Source organism: Herpailurus yagouaroundi, unplaced genomic scaffold (genome assembly GCF_014898765.1).
Source record: "Herpailurus yagouaroundi ecotype Mexico unplaced genomic scaffold, PumYag 142, whole genome shotgun sequence".
In the NCBI taxonomy this organism is placed as follows: Eukaryota; Metazoa; Chordata; class Mammalia; order Carnivora; family Felidae; genus Herpailurus; species Herpailurus yagouaroundi.
Genome location: NW_024412397.1, coordinates 50,496,364 through 50,520,234, shown reverse-complemented (window position 1 = coordinate 50,520,234; position 23,871 = coordinate 50,496,364). Strand labels below are relative to the sequence as shown.

The following is a 23,871-nucleotide window of genomic DNA, read 5'->3' as shown; positions in this document are numbered from 1 at the left end:
AAAGAAAGAAAGAAAGAAAGAAAGAAAGAAAGAAAGAAAGAAAGAAAGACCAATCAATGTTAATAGAAGTCATATAGTAATTATCTCTGTAGGAGGTAAAAATTGAGGTGGAGCACAGTACAGATTTCTGTGGTGTTAATATTCTCTATCTTGGTCTGGACAGTAGTTACTAAGTTTTTTGGATTTTTTTTTAATTCATTGAGTTGTTCAGTAATACTTTGTATACTATGTTGTATATCTCTGTGTATTTCTATGTTTCAGTTTGCTACATATTTTACAAGGGTAAATATATTTTCAAGGACAGGCACAAACACATGAAGGTAGTTATTAAAGTAAATGCATGTAAGGGAGGAAAATATCACTGGTAATTGGATGTAAAGCAGAAAAATAGAGATGGACTGTACATAATTTATTGCGCACCTATGGTCTTTCCCCCCCCAAACTAAGTATTCTGAACTTTAATGTTCCAAGTACCTACTCAGTTTGAATCCTATTTCACAACGACCTCCACTTCCCCTACTGATTTACAGTAACATACCAGTGCTAAGCTGTTTCCTTACCCAGGTACAGATGTTATAAAAATAGATGGGTATGAGGCCTGAAAGTACTAGGAATCAGCTCTGCATATAAAGACTGTGCAAAGAAAATGTATATTAAATGTGAACTTCTTGAACTTCTACATAAAATGAACATGAATTTTAAATGTTCTTCCCACGGTCTCAGCATTACCAAAAGAAATGAAGAAGATAAAAGTCATACATTTCACCTGGCAATCCTAAAAACTCCACAACATGTGAAGAGCTGGATTATGTATATAATTCAGTGAGGGGGAAAGTTCAAGGTGCTGAAACCATCATCTAGCGTCAGACTGGAGGGATAGGAATGGGATGGTTGAGAATTCCATAACCTTATACTTCCTTCCAATTATTCAATGCTAAGAAACAATCCATTATCCCAGAGGAAACAGCTCCAATCTTCACATAACTGAGTACTGAGCACTGAGTACTACTTGCAATGCCAGAAGTCCAGATACAGCAAAGCACATGCCCAGAATAAAAAAAATGAAGGTGGGGGAAAAAAAAGAAGATGTGGTGTATACATATAATGGAATATTACTCAGCCATCAAAAAGAAGAAACCTTGCTATTTGCAACGAGGTGGATGGAGCTAGAACATAGTATGTTAAATAAAGTAAGTCCATCAAAGAAAGATAAATACCATATGATTTCACTCATACATGGAATTTAAGAAACAAAACAGATGAGGGATACCTGGGTGGCTCAGTTGGTTAAGCATCCAACTTCAGCTCAGGTCATGATCTTGGGGTTAGTGAGTTCGAGCCCTGTGTTGGGCTCTGTGCTGACAGCTCAGAGCCTAAAGTGTGCTTTGGATTCTGTCTCCCCCCTCTCTCTGCTCCTCCCCCACTCACGCTCTGTCTCGTTCTCAAAAAAATAAACAAACATTAAAAAAAATGAACAGATGAACACATGGGAAGGGGAGGGGAGAGAGAAGAGAGGGAAACAAATCACAAGAGACTCCTAATGATAGAGAACTATAGGTTGATGGAGGGAGGTGGGTGGGAGAGGAGTAGATAGGTGATGGGTACTAAGAAGGGCACTTGTTACGATGAGCCCTGGGTGTTTTATATAAGTGATGAGTCACTGAGTTCTACTCCTGAAACCAATATTGCACTGTATTTAACTAAAATTTAGATGATAGATAGACAGACAGACAGAAGCTCCTGGGTGGCTCAGTCGGTTAAACGCCTGACTTCAGTTCAGGTCACCATCTCTCAGTCCATGGGTTTGAGTCCCATGTCAGGTTCTGTGCTGACAGCTCAGAGCCCGGAGTCTGCTTCAGATTCTGTGTTTCCCTATCTCTCTGTCCCTTCCCTGTTCACACTCTTGTCTTTTTTTGTCTCTGTCTCTGTCTCTCTCAAAACTAAATGAACATTAAAAATTTCTTTTTTTTTTAGTTAATAAATAAATAAATAACACGGTTGGTGTCAAGACAATTAGGAAACCATCTGGGCAATTATGGTTAAGAGTGAGGTATTGTCCAGAAAACATTTAACCATTAAAAATTAATTAAGAACTAAAACATAAACAGATTAAATGTAGGAAATTATAATATTTATTTTCACAGTGGGAAAGACTTTCAAACCCTGTCACAAAATTCAGAAGACAGGTTTGAGAGACGAAATTGGGGAAATACTCCGACAAGAAAAAGAAACAGTAATCACCATAATGTATTCACAGGAAAGAAACCACACATGGTTGGTATGATAGTAACATAATAATGTAAGCTAGAACCAAGACAAAATACCAATTTTCAACTATCAGGCCAAAGATCAGGAAGTTTAACAACACAGTCTTGGCAAAGGTTTGTGACAGGTAGTCTCACATTCTTGCATATAATTCAATGTCTATGCAAGACAATCAAGCAGTATCTATCAAAATTATAAATGTTAAATTTCAAACAATTCCATTTCCAGCACTTTATAGAACAGATACACATGCACCAGTGCTCAAAGACACAAATAAATATAAAATTAATTGTCAACACTGTATCAATAGACTGAACACTCCAACAAACAGGCATCAGTATAAGCTGCTTACATAATTGATGTAATTATATACACCCAACAGAATACCATGCAATCACGTCAACTGAAGTCCAAGCAAAATTCCCAGTCTTTTTATAAAGAAATTGGCAACCTGATTTTAAACCTTACATGGAAATGTAGAAACTATATACTATGATCAAAGCCTTTTTTAAGAAAGATTTTCTTGAATACCGATAACTATCCAATTTCAAGACTTACAAATCTACAGTAATCAAGGCACTGTAATACTGATAAAGGAAGCAGAGATCAATAGAATAGAGAATCCAAAAATAGACCCATACATTTATGATCAATTGATTTTGGCAAAAGTGCCAACACAAATCCATGGGGAAACAAAGGCTGAAAAAATGATGCTGGAACTACTGGATATCTAAATAGAAAAGAAGGGGAAAAAAAAAAAAATCAACCCTTACCTCACACAACCCACAAAAATAATTTGAGATTGATCACAGAAATGAGTACAAAAGTATAAAGTTCAAGAAGAAAACAAAGGCAAAATCTTTGAGGTAGACAAAGATGGTTTCTAGGCAAGAATCCTATTCATTCTACATATGACCATGTAAAAACCCATGGTCTAAAATCTTCAAAGCAGCTTTATGCACAATAACCAAAATCTGAAGGGAAAAAAAAAACCACCAAAGGTCATGTGAATGGACTGATAATATAATAGAAAATTACTCTACAACAGAAAGAACAAACTTCTGGAACAACATGATGAACCTCACAACCATTATGGTGAGTGAAAAAAGCTTGACCCAGAGAGTACATTATGTTGGATTCCACTTGAAATTCTAGAAAAAGTAGACTATAATTGACCCTTGAACACCACAGGGGTTGGAGTGCCAAATCCCAGTGCAGTCAAGAATCTGCATATAACTTCTGACTACCCCAAAACTTAACTACTAATATAGCCTACTGTTGATGAGAAGCCTTACCAATAATAGTTAATTAACACATATTTTGTTATATGTATTATGTACCGTACTCTTACAATAAAACTAGAGAAAATAAAATGTTAAGAAAATAAATTTACAGTACTGCATTTATTGATGTTTACATCCTTTTACAAGATGAATCATCTGTCAGAACCTACATCAATTTTGTCCTAAATGATACAAAACACTGTAAATGTTATGTGCTATCACTAACACTAGACATCAAAAATGAAAAGATAATGTGAAAAAGAAATTCCTACTTATTTATAGGTATAACAATTCGTGTACTAATGAGGCAGCAATATAATTGCTTTACAGTAGCCTAGTATAACTGATCAGCTGCTTCATGCTGGCCTAGCATATACACTAATGAATCATTATACAATTTTTATGTCATACAGTATTACAATCATATCATAACACTGCAAACACATTTTTTAAAAAATCACTTACTTGTGATGATAGGCTAATATACAGTTTCCCCAATTATAAGAGAAGCATATAGTACATAACGTAATTCTTTGAAAGCAAAGTTATAAAACAGTAAGAAAACATACTATTAATTTCATATTAAATATCACTCACCTTATGCCTATGTAAGGATAAGCTATCCACTTCCATACAAGTCTTGTACATGATTTTCTATACGATGAATACTTAAGCAATGATGATGATGATGAAAGAAAAATGTCTCATACAGTTCTTGCCACAAGTTATTAGATTTTCACAGGAAGACAAACATACAACAGATAAGTTTATTAACTGTATGCCATGATGATTATTTACTACTGATTAAATGGAAGTGGGTCATCATAAATGTCTTCATCCTTGTTTTCACTCTTCACAATGAGTAGGCTGAGGAGGAGGAAGAGGAGGGGTTGGTCTTGGTGTCTCAAGGACAGCAGAAGAGGTGAAGGTGAAAGGGAAGGCAGTAAAGGCATGCACACTTGGTGTAACTTTACAGCAATACACTAATTTCCGCCTGACATTTTTGTTTTCTCATCTCTTTAAAAATGTTTCTATACAATACCAATCCTTCTTCTACCATTTGCTTTAGTTTCAGTACCTGTATCATAGAAAGGTCCACATCCTGTAAGAAGTCAAAAGCAGTCTTGAATAACTGGAATGCTTCTACCAAACTGTCTAATGTCAATCTGTTTTCCAGCACTGTTTCCACATCTTCATTTTCTGGCATTGGTTCAGATGTGTTTATCTTCTGTTAACAAGTCAGCTGTTAACTCCTCTTGTGTAGCATCTATTAGCTCTTCAATTTCTCCAAGATCCGTATCTTAAAACCTCCCCACCATTTTTTGCCATATCTACAATGTCTTTCATGATTTCCTTGATTGGCTCTGTTGTAAATTCTATGAAGTCATGCGCAACCTCTGGACACATTTTTTTCCCACAGGAATTTACTGTTTCAGGCTTGATAGTTTTCATGGCTTTTTCTATAAACAACAATGGCATCTTCAATGATATGATCCTTCCAGACTTTCATGATGTTCTATTAGGGTTCTTTTCCACAGCATTAAATATTCTGTATATAGAGTATCATGTGTGATGAGCCTTAAAGGTCCTAGAGGCTGATCTAGAGGCTGAATCAGAGATGTTGTGTTTAGGGACAAGCAGACCACTTTGATGCCTCTGGTGTTGAACTCAGGAGGTTCTGGGTGTCCAGGCGCACTGTCTAAGATCAAAAGAACTTTAAAGAGCAGTATCTTACTATCAAGGTACTTCCTGACTTAAGGGACAAAGTATTGATGGAACCAAACCAGAAAAAGGGTTCTCATTATCCAGGCAGGCCTTTTTGTTGTAAACCAAAAGTCTGGGGCACCTAGCTGGCTCAGTCAGTAGAGCACGAGACTCTTGATCTTGGGCTGTGAGTTTGAGCCTCATGTTGGATGTAGAGATCACTTTAAAAAAAAAAAAAAAAAAAAAAAAAGTCCAGCAGCTAGTGTTTCTCTTTTCCCTTCAAGATTTGGAGATTAGCAGCTTTATAGGTAAGGAGAGTCCTGATCATAAACCAAATTGCATTTGCACAAAACAAACGAGTTAGCCTATCCCTTCCTGCCTTAAATCCTGAAGCTCATTTCTCTTCCTTAGTAATAAATGTCCTTTGTTGGTATTTTTCTTTTCCAGAATAAGACATTTTTGTCTGCATTAAAAAACCTGTTCAGGGGCACCTGGGTGGCGCAGTCGGTTAAGCATCCGACTTCAGCCAGGTCACGATCTCGCGGTCCGGGAGTTCGAGCCCCGCGTCGGGCTCTAGGCTGATGGCTCAGAGCCTGGAGCCTGTTTCCGATTCTGTGTCTCCCTCTGTCTCTGCCCCTCCCCCGTTCATGCTCTGTCTCTCCTTGTCCCAAAAATAAATAAACGTTGAAAAAAAAAAAATTTAAAAAACCTGTTCAGGCAGATACCCCTTCTCCTCTGATTTTCTTAATGGCATTTGATAACTTATCTGCTGCCTCCTGGTTGGCAGAAGCAGCTTCTCCCATTGTCTTGACATTTTAAAAATCAAACCTCTTTCAAAAATTATTAAGCCATCCTTTGCTGGCATTAAATTCTCCAGCTTTAGAATCTTCACCTTCCTTTTGCTTTAAGTTGTCATATAATGACTTTGCGTTTTCTCAGATCATATTAGATAGAGTCTATAGGTATGACTTTCTTATAGCAATCCTGCACCCACATAAAAGCTGCATTTTCAATACAAGATAAAAAGGTTATTTCAAAAGGTACAAGGTTTTATGCCTTCTGGCATAACTACAGCAACAGCTTCACGAATTTCCTTTTCTTTTCCTACAATGGTCCTTACACTAAATTCATTTATCTTGAACTGGAGGGCAACTGTAGCTGCAGGCCTCAAATCAATGGTACTCATCAAACAATTCAATTTTTTCTTATAATGTCATGACTTCTCCTTGCTTCTTGGGAGCACTTCCAGCATCACTAGTAGCACTCTGTATGGGTCCCATGGTGTTATTCAAAGTTTACAGTATTGCACTAAACACGATGAAAAATATGCAAGAACCATAGAGATCATTTTTTACTGTAATACGTAACTTAACTGGAGAGACTAATCACACAGAGATGATTAGCATCACACGATGTGTAAAGCAGACTCAAACACTTGAGCTCACCACAACAGGAACATGAGGTGCCTACAAAATTATTACAGTAATACAGTATTTATGCAGTTATGATTTAATACTGCATCTCTGTTTACATTTCTTTTGACAGCAAATGATACAATGTATGTGTGTGTGCGTGCACATTTTAATAAATTTTAACTTTTTATAACATATCAATATTTTATGATAATAAATAATAAAATAACTTACGTATATTTTATGCATTCACGAGACTCCTTTTTGTTAATGTTTTCAATATTTCTAGGCTACATAGTTCATGTGGGTTTTTTTGAAGCGCCACAAATCTCAAAAAAATTTTTCAATGTATTTACTAAAAAAAAACCTGCATATAAGTGGAACCAGTCATGTTGTTCAAGGGTCAACTGTAATCTACAGTAATAGAATGTAAATGAGTCACTACCTAGGGTCAGGGATAGAGGGAGAAACAGACTTTTGGAAGTGACAGAAATCTTCTGTGTCTTGACTGTAATGGTGGTTCTAACAATGTGTACATCTGTCAAAATCCACCAAATTGTACAGGTTGAGAGTGAAATTTACTGTATATAAACTATAATAAAGTTGTCCAAAAAACAGTGCTGTAAGTAACTGATATGGATCTACACCTACAATCAAAAAACACTGTTAAACCAAAAAAAGCAAGATGTTGAACAGGGTAAAAATAGCTGCTTTTTAGAAGAGTAGGAGAAAGGAAATGTATAGAAACATATGCTTACTTATGTATATAATAGGTATGGAAATAATATTATATATTATTAATTACATATATTATTAATTATTAATATTAATAATATATAATAATAAATATAATATAAAGCTTTCTGGGAAAGAAAACTACAAAACCAAGTGTCAAAAGTGTAAAAAAGCTTACTTTTCACTATACACCTACTCAAATGTTTTCTATGTAGACGTATATCCTAGTCAAAAAATTAAAATATGTTATATTTCTTTGAAAATAGAACGTATATTTGGCACACTAATTCATATCAGAAGGCACTAATTTATGAAAGTATAAGCCACTTACCTTATTGAGACAGAAATCACATATCACTGTTTCTTTAAATTGAATGATGATATTTCCAATGAATGATGCTTCTAATAACTTCTTGTGTTTGGGAATTAATCTTAAAAAAAATCCTATAACTAAAATAAAACAATCTATTAAAACACATGAGAATAAAAAAATACTATTGTCTACTAACTGATCTATTTAAACAACTTAAGACTAAGCTAGATAAAACAACTGCCTAATGACAATGCAAAGCATCACATATCTCATTTTTAATAGATTAGATATAATAGATTAGGTTTATCTTCAAATATAATCACTGTCTCCAAACCTTCGCTCCATAGAAGGAGTATATTTTCCTTCCCAACTGATGCTGAGCCTGGCCACATGTCTTCCTTTGGCCTCATGGTGAGCAGAGTATACTTCCCTGCACCCATAGCCTTAGCCATCTAACTTGCTTTGACTGATGAAACATTAGCAGAAATGATGCAAACAGTGGTTTGAAATTTCTTTGTGCAGCAGGGCTTGCCCTCTTGCACCTCTGCCATCACCATGAAAAGAGTTTCACCCGGTAGATGAAGGCAACCCTTCAGCCTAGACCCCAGAATAAACACAAAGAGGAGAAGTGAGCCTAACTCCACATGAGGTGCTAAGGGCAACCCACAGTGAGATATAAAGACCACCCACACCCAAAGCTGCCCAGGCAAGCCTAACCTAAGTCACCTAACCCATAGCTGCTCTACAGATATGTGATCAAGAATAATTAACTATTAATTAACTAAATATTAACAGGAATTAACTCAAGAATAATTAAGCCATTGAGTTCTAGAGCAGTTTCTTTCTCTTATCCTTTTTTTTTAAATATAATTTATCATCAAATTGGTTTCCTAGAACAATTTCTTATACAGGAATAGCTAACACATATCGTACTTAATTTTTATTTTCTGAGAAGCTCCAAACTTACCAAAGATTAAACCCCAGAAGTGTAATAATAACAAAAAAATAATAAAGCTCATTTATATTCCTTTATTATTTTAGCACTAAGAATTATAATTTTTAAAATGATGAATTATCTCCTTTTACATCTCTTCCTCCCAAATTCTAAATACCTTAATACATTCGACAGTTGGGACCTGCCTTAGAAAAGGGATAAACTGATATACAACTCTACAGTAACTGTCAATCACTCATTTAGTGTTCTAAGGACCACTTCAATTTTAGTTTCCCTTTCGTGCTAAATCATCACTATAGCATCATACAACTTAATAAATCCCCCTTTCTTTTTAACCCCTAAATAAAATCTTGCATCAAGAACTGAAATGTATCCTCTCATCTGTTAACAAATTGATAATACTACTCCTGCAACGCAGAGCTAACTTATTAATATAATCCTAATGAAACCAATATCGAAGTAAAACAAAAATAATTAAACTTTATATAAAATGACCACTTCAAAAAACCAAAAAAAACATTTATATTTTACTACAGCAATTTTACAAGACATGATACAAAGTAACTGAGAATTTTAAGAGTACATCCAATTTCCCACAAGTACTTCATAATAAAATGCACTCAAGTTTTAATCATTAATATTTGATTATGAGGGTGCCTGGTGGCTCAGCTGGTTAAGCGTCCAACTCTTGATCTCAACTCAGATCATGATCTTGCGGAATGGGAGTTCAAGCCCCACACTGGGCTCTGTGCAGATGGGGAGAGCCTGCTTGGGATTCTGTCTCTCCTCTCTGCCCCTCTCTGCTGTGTGCACTCTCTCTCAAAATAAATACATAAACTTGAAATAAGTAAGTAAAATAAGACATTTGATTATATTAAAAAGTGTAAGGGGCGCCTGGACAGCTCAGTTGGTTAAGCATCTTTGATTTCGGCTCAGATCATGGTCTCAGGGTTAAGAGATCAAGCCCCATGCCAGGCTCCATGCTGGGAATGGAGCCTGCTTAAGATTCTTTCTCTTCCTCTCTCTCTGCCCCTCCCCAGCTCCCATGTGTGAGCATGTGTGCATTCTAATAAAAAAAATTAATTTTTAAATAGAGAAGAAAAAACATTTGGATTGTATATCATCCAATATATTTTAACTCTAAAATCATTTTTTTAAAAACTTAACAGAATTGAGACAGAATTCCTTTCCATAAAATTCACCTCTTTATAGTGTACAATTTAGTGGGGGCGGGGGGGGGAGGAGTTGTGTTGGTTTGTTAAAGAAAGCACGTTGAGTACAAGCAGGGGACAGTTCAGAAAGAGAAAGAGAAAATCTTAAGCAAGCTCCACATTCAGCGCAGAGCCCAATACACAGGGCTCAATCCCACAACCCAGGGATTATGACCTGAGCCAAAATCAAGTGTCAGATGCTCATCCAAGTGACCCACCCAGGCGCCCCTGTAGGTTTTAGTATATTCAGAATGTGTAAGAATTGCCAGTATCGAATTCCAGAATATATTCATGACTTCAAAAAAATCATGGCTCATTAAAAGTCATTCACCATTCTCCTCTTCTTCCAGCCCCTGGAAACTACAAATCTACTTTCTGTGTCTCTGGATCTAACTATTCTAAATGTTTCATATAAATGGAATCACAAAACATGTGGCATCTTGTGACTGGCTTCTTTCATTTAACATGTTTTCAAAGTTCAAATAACATTATAGCATGTATCAGTAATGCCTGGTTTGTTTGTTTTTGCTGAATACTATTCTGTAGCACGAATATACCATTTTGTTTAGTATCAGTTGATGAATGTTTGACAGATTGTTCCTACTTTTTGGCTATCATGAATAATGCTATGAACAATTCTAATGAGTTTTTGTGTGAACACAGGTTTCAAGTCTCTTGGTTATATACCAAGAAGTATGACTTATGTACCATATGGTAACTCTGTATTTAACTTTAGAGATTGTTGTCCAAATCAGCTGTATCATTTTACATCTCCAGCAGCCAAGAATGAGGGTTCAAATTTCTCCACATCCTTGTCAGCATTCATTACCATCTTTTTTAACTTTAGTCATCCTTTTAGGTGTGAAGTGGTGATCGCATTGTACTTTTGATTTGCATCTTCCTAATAACTAATCAGGTGAGAATCTCTTCATGACCTTATTGGCCATTTGTATTTCTTTTCTGGAGAAATGTATATTCAAATCCTTTCCTCATTTTTTATATTTTTTAATTTTTATTTTTTTAACGTTTTTATTTATTTTTGAGAGACAGACAGAGATGGAGCGCAAGTTGGGGAGGGGCAGAGAGAGAAGAAGACACAAAGTCTGAAGCAGGCTCCAGGCTCTAAGCTGTCAGCACTGAAGCCAACATGGGGCTCAAACCCACGACCCAGAGAACATGACCTGAGCCGAAGTTGGACACTTAACCAACTGAGCCACCCAGGCACCCCTCCTCATTTTTTAAATTAGGTCATTTTTCTTTTTATTATTGAGTTGTAACAGTTCTTTATCTGGATATGAGACTTAGCAGATGCATGGCTTACAGATATTTTCTCCAATTCTGTTATTTATCTTTTCATTTTCTTGATAGAGTCCTTCGATGCACAAGTCTTTAAGATTATGTCCAACAAGGGGCGCCTGGGTGGCGCAGTCGGTTAAGCATCCGACTTCAGCCAGGTCATGATCTCGCGGTCCGTGAGTTCGAGCCCCGCGTCGGGTTCTGGGCTGATGGCTCAGAGCCTGGAGCCTGTTTCCGATTCTGTGTCTCCCTCTCTCTCTGCCCCTCCCCCGTTCATGCTCTGTCTCTCTCTGTCCCAAAAATAAATAAACGTTGAAAAAAAAAATTAAAAAAAAAAAAAGATTATGTCCAACGAATCTATTTTTCTTTGGTTGTTTGTGATTATGTGTCATATCTAAGAAACCACTACCTAATCCAAAACCATAAGATTTAGATCTGTTTGCTTCTATGAGTTTTACAGTTTTACCTTACATTTACATCTCCATTCTATCTTGAGTTAATTTTACATATGGTACAAGGTAGGAGTATAACCTTCATTCTTTGCAGGTGAATACCCAACTGTCACAGCACCATTTGTTAAAGACCATTCTTTACCTACTGAATTGTCTTGGTAATCCTATCAAAAATCAATTGCCCATAATCATATGGGTTTAATTCTGGACTCTCTATTCTGTTCACTGATCTATATCAGGTTATGTCAGTACCACAAAGTCTTAGTTACTGTAGCTCTGAAGTAAATTTTTTCCAGTTGAGATATAATCAACCTATTGTGTTAGTTTCAGGTATATAACAAAACAATGCATTATTTGTATACATTACTACATGATCACCACAATAAGCCTAGTTAATGTGTCACCATACATAGTTACCAAAATCTTTTTTTCTTATGAAGATTTTTAAGATCTACTCTCTTAGCAATTTCCAAATGTACATTATCAGCTATAGTCACCATGCTGTATATTACACTGCCATCACTTATTTTATAACTGGAAGTTTGTACTTTTTAATCCTCTTCCCCTTTACTCATTTCACCCACCCCCACCACCTCTGGCAACCACCATCCATTCTGTATCTATGAGCTTAGTTTTTTATTTTTGTTTGTAGATTCCGCATTTCAGTCAGATTATGTAGTATTTGCCTTCCTCTAACTTATTTCACTTAGCATAATGCCCTCAAGGTCCATCCATGTTGTCACAAATGGTTAAGATTTCATTTTTTTATGGCTGAGTAAAAACCACTGTATATACATTGTGTATACAGGACATTGTACATATACATTTTCTTCATCCATTCATTTATCGATGGACATATTGTTTCCTTATCTTGGCTATTGTAAGTAATGCCACAATGAACATGGGTGCATAGATCTTTTTGAAATTTTGTTTTTGTTTTCTCCAGATAAATACCCAAAGTATTGTTGGGTTCTGTTTTTTATTTTTTAAAGAACCTTCACACTGTTTTCAATGCTGGCTGTACCCATCCTCACTGAACAAGGGTTTCCTTTTCTCCACATCCTTGCCAACATTTGTTATTTCTTGTCTTTTTGATAATAATCATTCTAACAGGTGTAAGGTGATATTTCACTGTGGTTTTGATTTGCACTTTCCTGGGGATTAGCAATGTTGAGTATCTTCCCATGTACCTATTGGCCATGTCTTCTCTGAAAAAATGTCTATTCAGAACCTCTGCCCATTTTTAATTGGATTGTTTATATATTTTGGATATTAAACACTCATCAGACACATAATTTGCCAGTATTTTCTTCCATTCAGTAGGCTGCCTTTTCATTTTGCTGATGGTTTCTTTTGCCAATGCAGAAGCCGTTCTTAGTATGATGTAGTCCCACTCGTTTATTTTTGCTTTTGTTGCTTTTTCTATTAGTGTAGATTAACAACATCATCACCAAGACATGTCAAAAAGCTCACCACCTATGTTCAGGAGTTTCATGGTTTCAGGTCTTACACTCAAGTCCTTAATCCATTTTGAGTTAATTTTTGTGTATAATTTAAGATAGAGTTCCAGTTTCATTCTTTTGTATGTGGCTATCCAGTTTTCCCATCAACATTTATTGGAGATTGTCATTTCCCTCATCGTATACTCTTGGGTCCTTTTGTAGTTAACTTTTGAAATGAGGAAGTGTGAGTCTCTCAGCTTTGTTTTTTCTTTTTCAAGATTGTTTTGGCTATACAATACTAATTTTAGCAATTTCTGCAAAAATGTCACTAGGATTTTGATAGGGATTGCGCTGAATCTGTAGATCATTTTGAGGAATACTATCATCTTAATACGAAGTCTTCTAATTCTTGAACACAAATAGTTTTTCACTTAAGTCATCCTGAATTTTTCAAAATATGTTTTAGAATTTTCAGTGCACAAGTCTTATACTTTTGTTAAATCTATTCCTAAGTACTTTATTCCTTTTGATTATATCATAAAAGGAATTTTTTTCTTAATTTCCTTTTTAGATGGTTCATGTCTACAATTAAATACAACTGATTTTTGTACAATGATCTTGTAACATATAACCTTGTTGAATTCATATATTAGTACTAACAAGCTTTGGGCTTTTTTTATTTTTGGGACAGAGAGAGACAGAGCATGAACGGGGGAGGGGCAGAGAGAGAGGGAGACACAGAATCGGAAACAGGCTCCAGGTTCTGAGCCATCAGCCCAGAGCCTGATGTGGGGCTCGAACTCACGGACCGTGAGATCGTGACCTGGGCTTTGGGCTTTTTTTGTGGATTCCTTAGAATTTTCTATATCTAAGGTCATGTCATCTGCAAACAAAAATTATTTTATTCCTTCCCAATCTGGATGTCTTTATTTCTTTTTCTTGCCTAACTGCCCTGGCTAGAACCTCCGGCACAATGTTGAATAAAGGTGGCAAAAGCAAACATTCTTGTCTTATTTCTGAACTTAAGAGTAAAACCTTCAGTCTTTCACCATCAAGTATAATGTTAGAGACAGGCTTTTCACAGATGCTGTTCTAATCTTCATTTGTTGAGTGTTTTTAATCATGAAGGGCGCTGGATTTTGTTAAATGCTTTCTCTACATCCGCTAAGGTGATCATGTGAGTTTTTCCCCCTTTATTCTTTTAACCTAGTGTATTACTTTGTCATATGCTGAGCCAACTTTGCACTGCTGGGATAAATCCCACTTCATCATGGTGCATAATTCTTTTTATATGCTCTTTGATTCAGTATGTATGTATGTAGTTAAGGATTTTTTGTGTAATAAGAAATATTGATCTGTACTTTCTTTTACTTGTGATGTCCTTGTCTAGTTTTTGTATCGGAGTTATATTCTTGACTCAGTTTCTTTCCAGGAATTTGTCCATTTCGTCCAAACTTCTCAAGCCTGTATAGTGGTCCAAAATCCATAAAGAGAAGAACAACACTAACTTTAAGAAGTAGCTATTTACATCCTTCTACTACCATGTCTCTCATTCTTCAGTAGCAAAGTCTCTGTAAACTAGCTGCTCCCTGTGGAGTAGCTTCTAAAAGAAGGAATTAAGTATCAATCCAAGGCTTCCAGTTTTTCATTTTTCCTGGGTTTCTCCATGAACACTAAAAGGGGCAAAGGGGGCTTTGCTAATCACAGAGACCTGTGTTTCTATCTTGAGAACTTCATGCTTGTTATTAACAAACCATCCAATTACAATTTCTATATCCTTTAGAACTGGCAGAACACAGAGCAGGCATTACATTATACCTATGTAACACAAAGTGTAAGATGCACTTGGAAGAAGTGGAATTTTCACAGGAGGAAAAAAAAAATCTGATTGTCCTTGACTTACAGTCACCATCTTGGATTTGTGCCTAGTATTGAAGAAGTCATGATCATTTCTATGACTATAGTCATAAAAAACAGAAGGTTAAATAAATAAATAGGGGCAATAGCATCCATCCATCCATTCATGAATAGATCAAAATGTTCCCTAAATCATCAAAAGGTTAAAGACAAACAGAAATACTAACAAATTTAAGGGTTCTAGAATAAAAGCAAAAAAAGCTAGAACTTGATTTATCTTGACCCCAACAATAAAATTCTTCAATCTTGTAAAAAGTTTCTAACAAAAAAAACCTACATCTTATAATATATAATAAAATTTACTATAATATAATCACACTCAATACCCAAAAAGCAAATAACCCAGTTAAGAAATGGGCAGAAGACATGAACACACACTTTTCCAAAGAAGACATCCAGATGGCTAACAGACATAGGAAAAGATACTCAACATCAATCATCACTAAGTAAATACAAACCAAAAACACAATGAGATACCACCTGATACCTGTCACAATTGCTAAAATTAACAACACAACAAACAACAGGTGTTGACAGGATGCAAAGGGAAACCCTCTTGCACTGTTGGGAATACAAACTGGTACAGCCACTCTGGAGAACACTATGGAGGTTCTTCAAGAAACCAAAAATAGTGGCGCCTGGGTGGCTCAGTCGGTTGAGCGACTGACTCTTGGTTTCGGCTCAGGTCATGACCTCGCATTTCATGGTTTCAAGCCCTGAGTTGGGCTCTGTGCTGATGGCTGGGAGCCTGCTTCAGATTCTCTCTCTCTCCCTCTCTCTTTCTGCCCCCGCCCCCCCGCTTGCTCTCTGTCTCTCTCAAAATGAATAAACAAACTTTTAAAAAAATTAAAAAGAAACTAAAAAGAACTATCCTACGATCCAACAACTGCACTGTTAGGTATTTCCCCAAAAGATTTTAAAATACAGATTTGAAGGGGTACATGCACCCCAGTGTTTATAGCAGCATTATCAACAATAGCCAAACTGTGGAGAGAGCCCAAATGTCCACTGACTGATAAATGGATAGATGTGGTGTATATATACAACAGAATATTACTCAGCCGTCAAAAAGAAACCCTGCCATTTGCAACAACGTGGATGGAGCTAGAACACAGTCAATCAGAGAAAGACAGATATCCAATGATTTCACTCTTACGTGGAATTTAAGAAACAAAACAGATGAACATGTGGGAAGGTGTGGAGAGAAGAGAGGGAAACAAACCACGAGACTCCTAATGATAGAGAAAAAACTATAGGTTGATGGGAGAGGGGTGAGATGGGAGAGGGGTGAGATGGGTGATGGGTACTAAGAAGGGCACTTGTTGTGATGAGCACTGGGTGTTGTATGTAAGTAATGAATCACTGAGTTCTACTCCTGAAACCAATACTGCACTGTATGTTAACTAAAATTTAAATTTAAAAAGGGGGAGGGGGGAGAAAATGACAGAGATGAAAGCTATAAGAGTGTAAAATGTGAAAAAAGGCAAATCAATGGAACAAAAAGTCTAGAAATAGACACATTTAGACAAACCACCAAATTTGAAAATGTGCAAAAGAATTTAATATATACCTCACAAAGATAATTTACAAATGGCCAATAAGGATCTCACAAAGTATTTTACATCAGTCATCAGGAAAATGCAAATTAAAAACACAATGAGACACCACCACAAACACATTAAAATGGCTAAAATTTAAAAGACTGACAAAATCCAGTATTTGTGAGGTTGTGGAATATAGAACTCTAAGAGCATGCTGCTGGGATGAAATAAAATAAACACTTAGGAAATTTGGTACTTTCTTATAAAGTTAAATTTCATGTACCCTGTGACTCAAATTCCAGTCCTAAATATTTACCACCCAAAATAAAAACATATGAAAAAATAATAAAAGCATATGACCACAAAAAGACCTATATAAAAATGTTTCTATTAGTTTTACACATAATAGCCAAAATGTGGATACAACTCCCTGCATCAATTACTAGTATATAAAAATAAACTGTGGTATTTTCATGCAATGGAATACTTAGGAGAAAAAAACAAACATAAGCATGTTGTTTATGCAACATGAACGAAATTTTTAAAAATCATTATGCTAAGGGAAGGAAGTCAAACACTGCATAATCCCACTTATATGCGGTTCTAGAAGAGGCAAAACTCATCTATAATAACAGAAAACACAACAGTGATTACCGGGAGTCAGGAACATACCTGAATACATTCCAAGAGACCTTTTGGGGGTGATGGAAATGTCCTTTATCTTGGAGTGTTAGCTCCACAGTGTTCATATGCCCAAACTTATCAAACTTTACTATCTTAAACTGTGCATTATACTAAATGCACATTTAAAAACCCATTTGGCAAAAAAAAAAAAAAAATTTATGAGGCTTTCAGGGTTGGAGATCTTTTTAAGAAGCTACAAATACTGGGGCGCCTGGGGAGCTCAGTCGGTTAAGCATACGACTTCAGCTCAGGTCATGATCTCACGGCTGGTGGGTTCAAACCCCACGTCGGGCTCTCTGCTGACACCTCAGAGCCTGGAGACTGCTTCAGATTCTTTGTCTCCCTCTCTCTGCCCCTCCCCTGCTCATGTTCTCTCTCTCTCTCTCATAAATAAAAAAACATTAAAAAAACTTTTAAAAAAAGTTCTTTTTAAAGTTACAATTAAATCTGATATAGTACTAATTGGCTTTTAAATATAACTTACTGATAAATAACAAGTTTTTCTCTTCACAAAATAGCAAAATCAATACCTAACAAGTGGAAGCATTTTCATATTAAATACAGTACATAAAAAATAACTTCCTTTTTTTTAAGTAAGTTCTATGCCCAACATGGGGTCTGAACTTACAATCCTAAGATCAGGAGTTGCATGCTAAACCAACTAAGCCAGCCCAGCACCCCCATAAAAAAATAATTTAAAACAAACAAACAAAACTCACACCAGATATGTAAATATCATGTACTCAGGAACAAAAGTCAGTTCCTCCAGGGAGGAACAGTGCCTTCTTTTTTATGTTCCCAACAAGCACTTTACTCAATGCACAAATATTTATTATACCTCTAATACAGGATTTATCAGTTATATAGGAAGTATGCTTATATAATGTATGTCCTCCACTATAATAAATGCTCCAAATCATTTCTGCACCCCAGTTATCAAACAGTAATTATTTGTCAACCTACAGATGATGGATTTGACCACAAAAAAAAAAAAAAAAACAGTATCTTAGAGCTGAAGAGCCTGTTATCTTCTGGCATTAGAATCTTGAAAACTGCAAAATGCCTCAAGAATAGTTGCCTCAAGGGGCGCCTGGGTGACTCAGTCCGTTAAGCGATCAACTCTTGATTTTGGCTCAGACAATGATCTTACAGTTTGTGAGATTGAGCCCTGTGTAGAGCTCCACTCTGACAGCATGGAGCCTGCTTGGGATTCTCTCTCTTCCTCTCTCCCCTATTCTACTCGTTCTATCCCTCTCTCAAAATAAATAAATATTTAAAAGCCTGCTTGGGATTCTCTCTCTCCCTCTCTATACTCCTCCCCCACGTGCACATGCACTCACTCTCTCTCTCTCGTTCTCTCTTTCTGAAAATAAACTTTAAAAAGAAAAGAAAAGAAAAAGAAATGAGGCACCTGGATGGCTCAGTCGGTTCAGTGTCCAACTTCTGCTCAGGTCGTGATCTCATGGTTCATGAGTTGGAGCCCCATGTCAGGTTCCCTGCTGTCAGCACCAAGCCTGTTTCAGATCCTCTGTCCCTCTCTCTCTCTCTCTCTCTCTCTCTCTCTCTGCCCTGCCTCCGTTTTCTCTCTCTCTCAAAATAAAAACATCACACAAAAAAAAGAAAATCTATTCTACATAAAGCATAACAAAACATACTTTTAAAAAACCACAAGATACGTGAACTTACCCTACCAGACATCAACAATTAATAAAATCAGGGTGCCTGGGTGGCTCAGTTGGTTGGACGTCCAACTTTGGCTCAGGTTATGATCTCATAGATTATGGGTTCGAGCCCCGCGTCGGGCTCTGTGCTGATGGCTCAGAGTCTGGAGCCTGCTACGGATTCTGTGAGTGTGTGTGTGTGTGTGTGTGTGTGTGTGTGTGTGTGTGTGTTTCTCTCTCTGCCCCTCCCCCACTCACTCTCCATCTCTCTCAAAAAAGGAATAAACATTAAAAATTAATTAATTAAAATCAATAAAGCCATAGTAATGTGTTATACTGAAGGACAAATAGAACAATGGAACAGACTAATGACACAAAGCAGAGTGCCCACAATCAGACTCATCATGAATGTATGGTCAACGGCTTTTTTTTTAATTTTTTTTAATTTTTGAGAGAGAGACAGAGAGACAGAGAAAGAGGGAGACATAGAATCAGAAGCAGGCTCCAGGCTCTGAGCTGTCAGCACAGAGCCCGACATGGGGCTCGAACCCATGAACCATGAGATCATGACCTGAGCTGAAGTCAGACACTCCACTGTGACTGAGCCACCCCGGAGCCCCGGTCAACTGCTTTAAGACAAATAGTACTACAGCTGGGAAAATAGATTTTTTAAAGAAACAGTGCTGAGACAAACGGGGCGGGGAGGAAAACTGGTTTCCTACTTTGTACCATATACTAAAGTCAATGCCAAATTGAATACAGACACAAAATGTGAAAGGTGAAACTTACAAAGTATTAGTACACAAAGATGATATTTTCTAAAATCCTACATGGGGCGCCTGGGTGGCGCAATCGGTTAAGCATCCGACTTCAGCCAGGTCACGATCTCGCGGTCCGTGAGTTCGAGCCCCGCGTCGGGCTCTGGGCTGATGGCTCAGAGCCTGGAGCCTGTTTCCGATTCTGTGTCTCCCTCTCTCTCTGCCCCTCCCCCGTTCATGCTCTGTCTCTCTCTGTCCCAAAAATAAATAAACGTTGAAAAAAAAATTTTTTTTAAATAAAATAAAATAAAAAAATAAAATCCTACAAATCAATTAAATGGACAACTGAAGGAAAAAAGGACAAGAAATTTAAACAAGTTCATCACAAAAAGGAGGAGGAGGAAGGAAGGGGGGAGAAGAGGAGAGAAACTCAATAGGGCAATGGACAAACACCACAATGGCTAAAATTTTAAAGTTTAAGAAGACAAAGTATTGGTAAGAATGTGAGGTAAAAGGGCACCTGGGTAGCTCAATCAGTTAAGCGAGTGTCTCTTGATTTCAGCTCAGATCATGATCTCCTGGTTTGTGGGATCAAGCCCAGTATCTGGCTCTGCTCGGACAGCATGGAGCCTGTTTGGGATTCATTCATTCATTATCTCTCTCTCCACCCCTCCCCCATTCACATGTGTGCATGCTCTCAAAATAAATAAACTTAAAAAAAAAAAAAAGAATGTGAGGTAAAATATTGCTGGTAGCAGTATCTATTATACAAACACCCTGGAGAATAGGTCAAAAGAGCAACCAGTCTATAATGAAACAGATGGCTGAAGAATCCCAAAAGGAACCTTGAGGCTAGTGGGAGTGCACACAGGAAAGGGAGTGGATTTTGAGTATGAAAAATCTGACTGTCAGGCATGTGACATTTGGGGGGTAAACTGTGCAAGCACCTTTTTTTTTTTTTTTAAACGTTTATTTGTTTTTGAGAGAGAGCAAGCAAGTGAGGAAGGGGCAGAGAGAGGGAGACAGAATCCGAAGCAGGCTCCAAGTTGTCAGCGCAAAGCCCAAGATGGGGCTTGAACTCACGAACCATGAAATCATGACCTGAGCTGAAGTCAGACACTCAAACGACTGAGCCACCCCGGCGCTCCTGCCCTACCACCTTAAAATATTAGACAAAAGAAAAGCAAGGCAATTATTAACTCCAAGGGGTAAAAGGGCGGGGGAGATATAGTTTCAGAATACTCAGCTCAGCAGTAAAACATTTACATAGTTATAACAACACTCACTACTGGCTTAACCAGCAATTGAAATAGAACTCTTTTAAGGGGATATGGGGAAGGAAGCAGGAGAGCTAAATTTTTAACTAAGAAGGCAGAAAGTAAGTAACATCTGAAACTGATAAATCAAAATACAGCAGTTATTGCATACCACCAAAAATATGGAGTTAGATACTAAGAGTAACAGCTAGAAGAATAAAAGTGGTAGCTTCTGGAGAAAGGTATTAGAGGATAGGGAAAGGTTAGGAATGGAATGAGATTTGTCACTGTAAGGCTGTTAGTGCTATTTGACCTTAAAAATACACAAGATTCACTGTGAAAGTTCTGAAAAAGTTCTCCACTCTTATTTCATTTCTGTCAGTGTATCCTGGCATCCAACAGGTCTCCTCTATTGACGTATAAAGGTTTTAGCCATTTTTTAAATTTAGAGTGCACAATCTATTTTAAAATCTCACCAAAATGGAAATCCTGAAAATTATTTACCCCGACTCAACAAGTCAAAGAAAATGAGAAGATTTTTTTAAGTCTAGAAATGCAAGAGAATGTAATACAATTCAAGTACAAAAAAATTAATAGGAATACTACCCACAGAGAGATTTTTATTGGCTACTAAACATCTGAAACTTTAACACCTGAACTCCTAATCTTGCCTCCTAAATCTAAAGTTTTCAAAGGACTCTCATCTCAGTAAATGGCAGGTTCATCCTTGAGTGTCCAACATAAAACTTTGTGCAGTCATTCCCAATTCTTCTCTTAAGCTTATGCAATTTGTCATTAACAAATCCTGTCTACCTTCAAAACATATCCATAACGTGACCACTTAAAATCGCTACCACTTCCACCCAGGTGCAGGTCATCATTTATCTGTCACCTGGATTTTTACCAACAACTTCCTAATTCCTAACTCTGCCTTCAGTTTTGCTCCTCCCTCCCCACTTCAGCTTCTCCACAGAACAGCCACATGATCCTGTTAAAACTCAAGTCAGGCTGTTATTTCTCTGCTCAAAACTCTTCAGTGACTTCTCATCTCAATCAGAGTAAAAGCAAAGGCTGATGTTAACTATTAACTACTTCCTGGTTTTGTCCCTACTCACTCTGCTCCAGTTAGGTTGGCTCCCTTGCTATTATTTCTTAAATGCATTAAGCATATTCCCACCTGAGGCTAAAAAGTGTTCCAGGCAAAGGAAACAGCTCTGCTTTCAAAGAATTGGTATATATATTTTTTGTCCCAGAATGCAGCAAAAGACAACTTACCCAAAATAATACAAAAATTTGTTTTGCTACCAAAAGTAGTACACACACACATGCACATGCACCACACACACACAATTCATACACAAAAAAAGATGTAACAAGCCTAAATTTTTTTTTAATGTTTTATTTATTTTTGAGACAGAGCATGAGCAGGGGAGGGGCAGATAGAGAGGGAGACACAGAATCCAAAGCAGGGTCCAGGCTCTGAGCGGTTGGCACAGAGCCCGACACGGGGCTCAAACTCACAAACCGTGAGATCATGACCTGAGCCAAAGCCAGATGCTTAACCACTGAGCCACCCAGGAGCCCCGTAACAAGCCTAAATTAAAACAAATTAGCATTTCTAACAGAGCATGAGCATAGCCACAGTCTATTAGTACCAAGTAAAACTGATTGAAGGATACAGAGATGACTGAATTTTAAGAATTCTATTATTATAGGGCATCAACCAGCCAAATAAAATAATTATCACATCAATGTAACTCCTTCACCAAAAAAAAAAAACAAAAAACAAAAAACAAAAAAAAAAAACTTCATAAGATGAAAACAGCTTTGTTCTACACAGCCTTAGGACTATTTTACCTAATCTGCTCTTAGTATTTCAAACATCACTGGAAACTTCCAGCCAGGTCAAAGTGCAGTTAACTCCATCAAAAGATTTACTGTAAAATCCAACTCAGTACACCTCTCAATTCCACTCTCAGTTCTGAAAATCAAATATTCTTCAGGCAATCACAAAGGTCCTCTGGGAGACAAAATCACCCGTGTGAGCATCTGGCTTTATTTTAATGTTTATTTATTTGAGAGAGAGAGAGAGAGAGAGCATGTGCACACATGCCCGCACACACGCACAAGCCGGGGTGAGGCAGTGGAGGAGAGAGAGAGAATTGGGCTTCATGCTCAGCACAGAGCCCAATGCAGGGCTCAATCCCACGACCATGAGATCGACCTGAGCTGAAATCAAGAATCAGATGCTCAAATGACTGAGCCACCCAGAAGGCCCTGGCTTACCTTATTTTAATTCCTCTAGTAGCAATATCTGCTGGGTAAGCCAAATACTGGAGCTACACTATTCTCAGCAACTTTCTGAGTCCTGCACTATATTCAAGGCCTAGTGTTTGGTGATTCCTATTTTCTTCCACAAAATCCAGCTCTATAAATGGAGTCTTCTCTTTCTTATTTCTGTGTGTGTCAATTCACTCACCCACTATCTAAGGTAATCCAAGTATTTCTTACATTCTAAACACACCCCAAAAATAGAGATAAAAAAACATTTTAAGTAACAAAGTTTAAAGGCCCCTGGGTGGCTCAGTCTGTTAAGCGTCCGACTTCAGCTCAGGTCATGCATGATCTTGCAGTTTGTGGGTTTCGAGCCCCACGTCGGGTTCTGTGCTCACTGCTGACAGCTCCGGGCCTTGGAGCCTGCTTCAGATTCTGTGTCTTCCTCTTTCTCTGCCCCTCCACTGCTCAAGCTCTGTCTCTCTTTCTCAAAAATAAACATTAAAAAAAATTAAATAACAAAGTTTAAGCCAATTACTGCTAACCAGAAACACATAACGTGTCATAACTGAAGCCACAAAAGACCATTAACAGAGAATGCAACAGAAAACACACACAATAATGCAAGATATTATCCCTAATAAATTTTTCCAAACATTGAAAGCCTAAATCTATTACACAAATGGCTCCAAAATATGTGGGAAACATGCTC

At 37.1% G+C, this 23,871-nt stretch overlaps 1 protein-coding gene across 4 annotated transcripts in view; it reads right to left on the bottom strand.

Moving 5' to 3' along the window:
* ESCO1 (establishment of sister chromatid cohesion N-acetyltransferase 1) overlaps positions 1–23,871 on the bottom strand; it is a 76,446-nt gene that overhangs the window by 45,781 nt on the left and 6,794 nt on the right. For 3 of the 4 annotated variants that reach the window (XR_005791707.1, XM_040479249.1, XM_040479250.1), the window contains exons 2-3: positions 7,731–7,849; positions 4,146–4,415 (exon numbers count right to left, since the gene is read on the bottom strand). The gene's annotated coding sequence lies outside the window, so the exon portion shown is untranslated. The remainder of the gene's footprint in view (positions 1–4,145; positions 4,416–7,730; positions 7,850–23,871) is intronic. The other variant, XM_040479251.1, reaches the window with a different exon arrangement.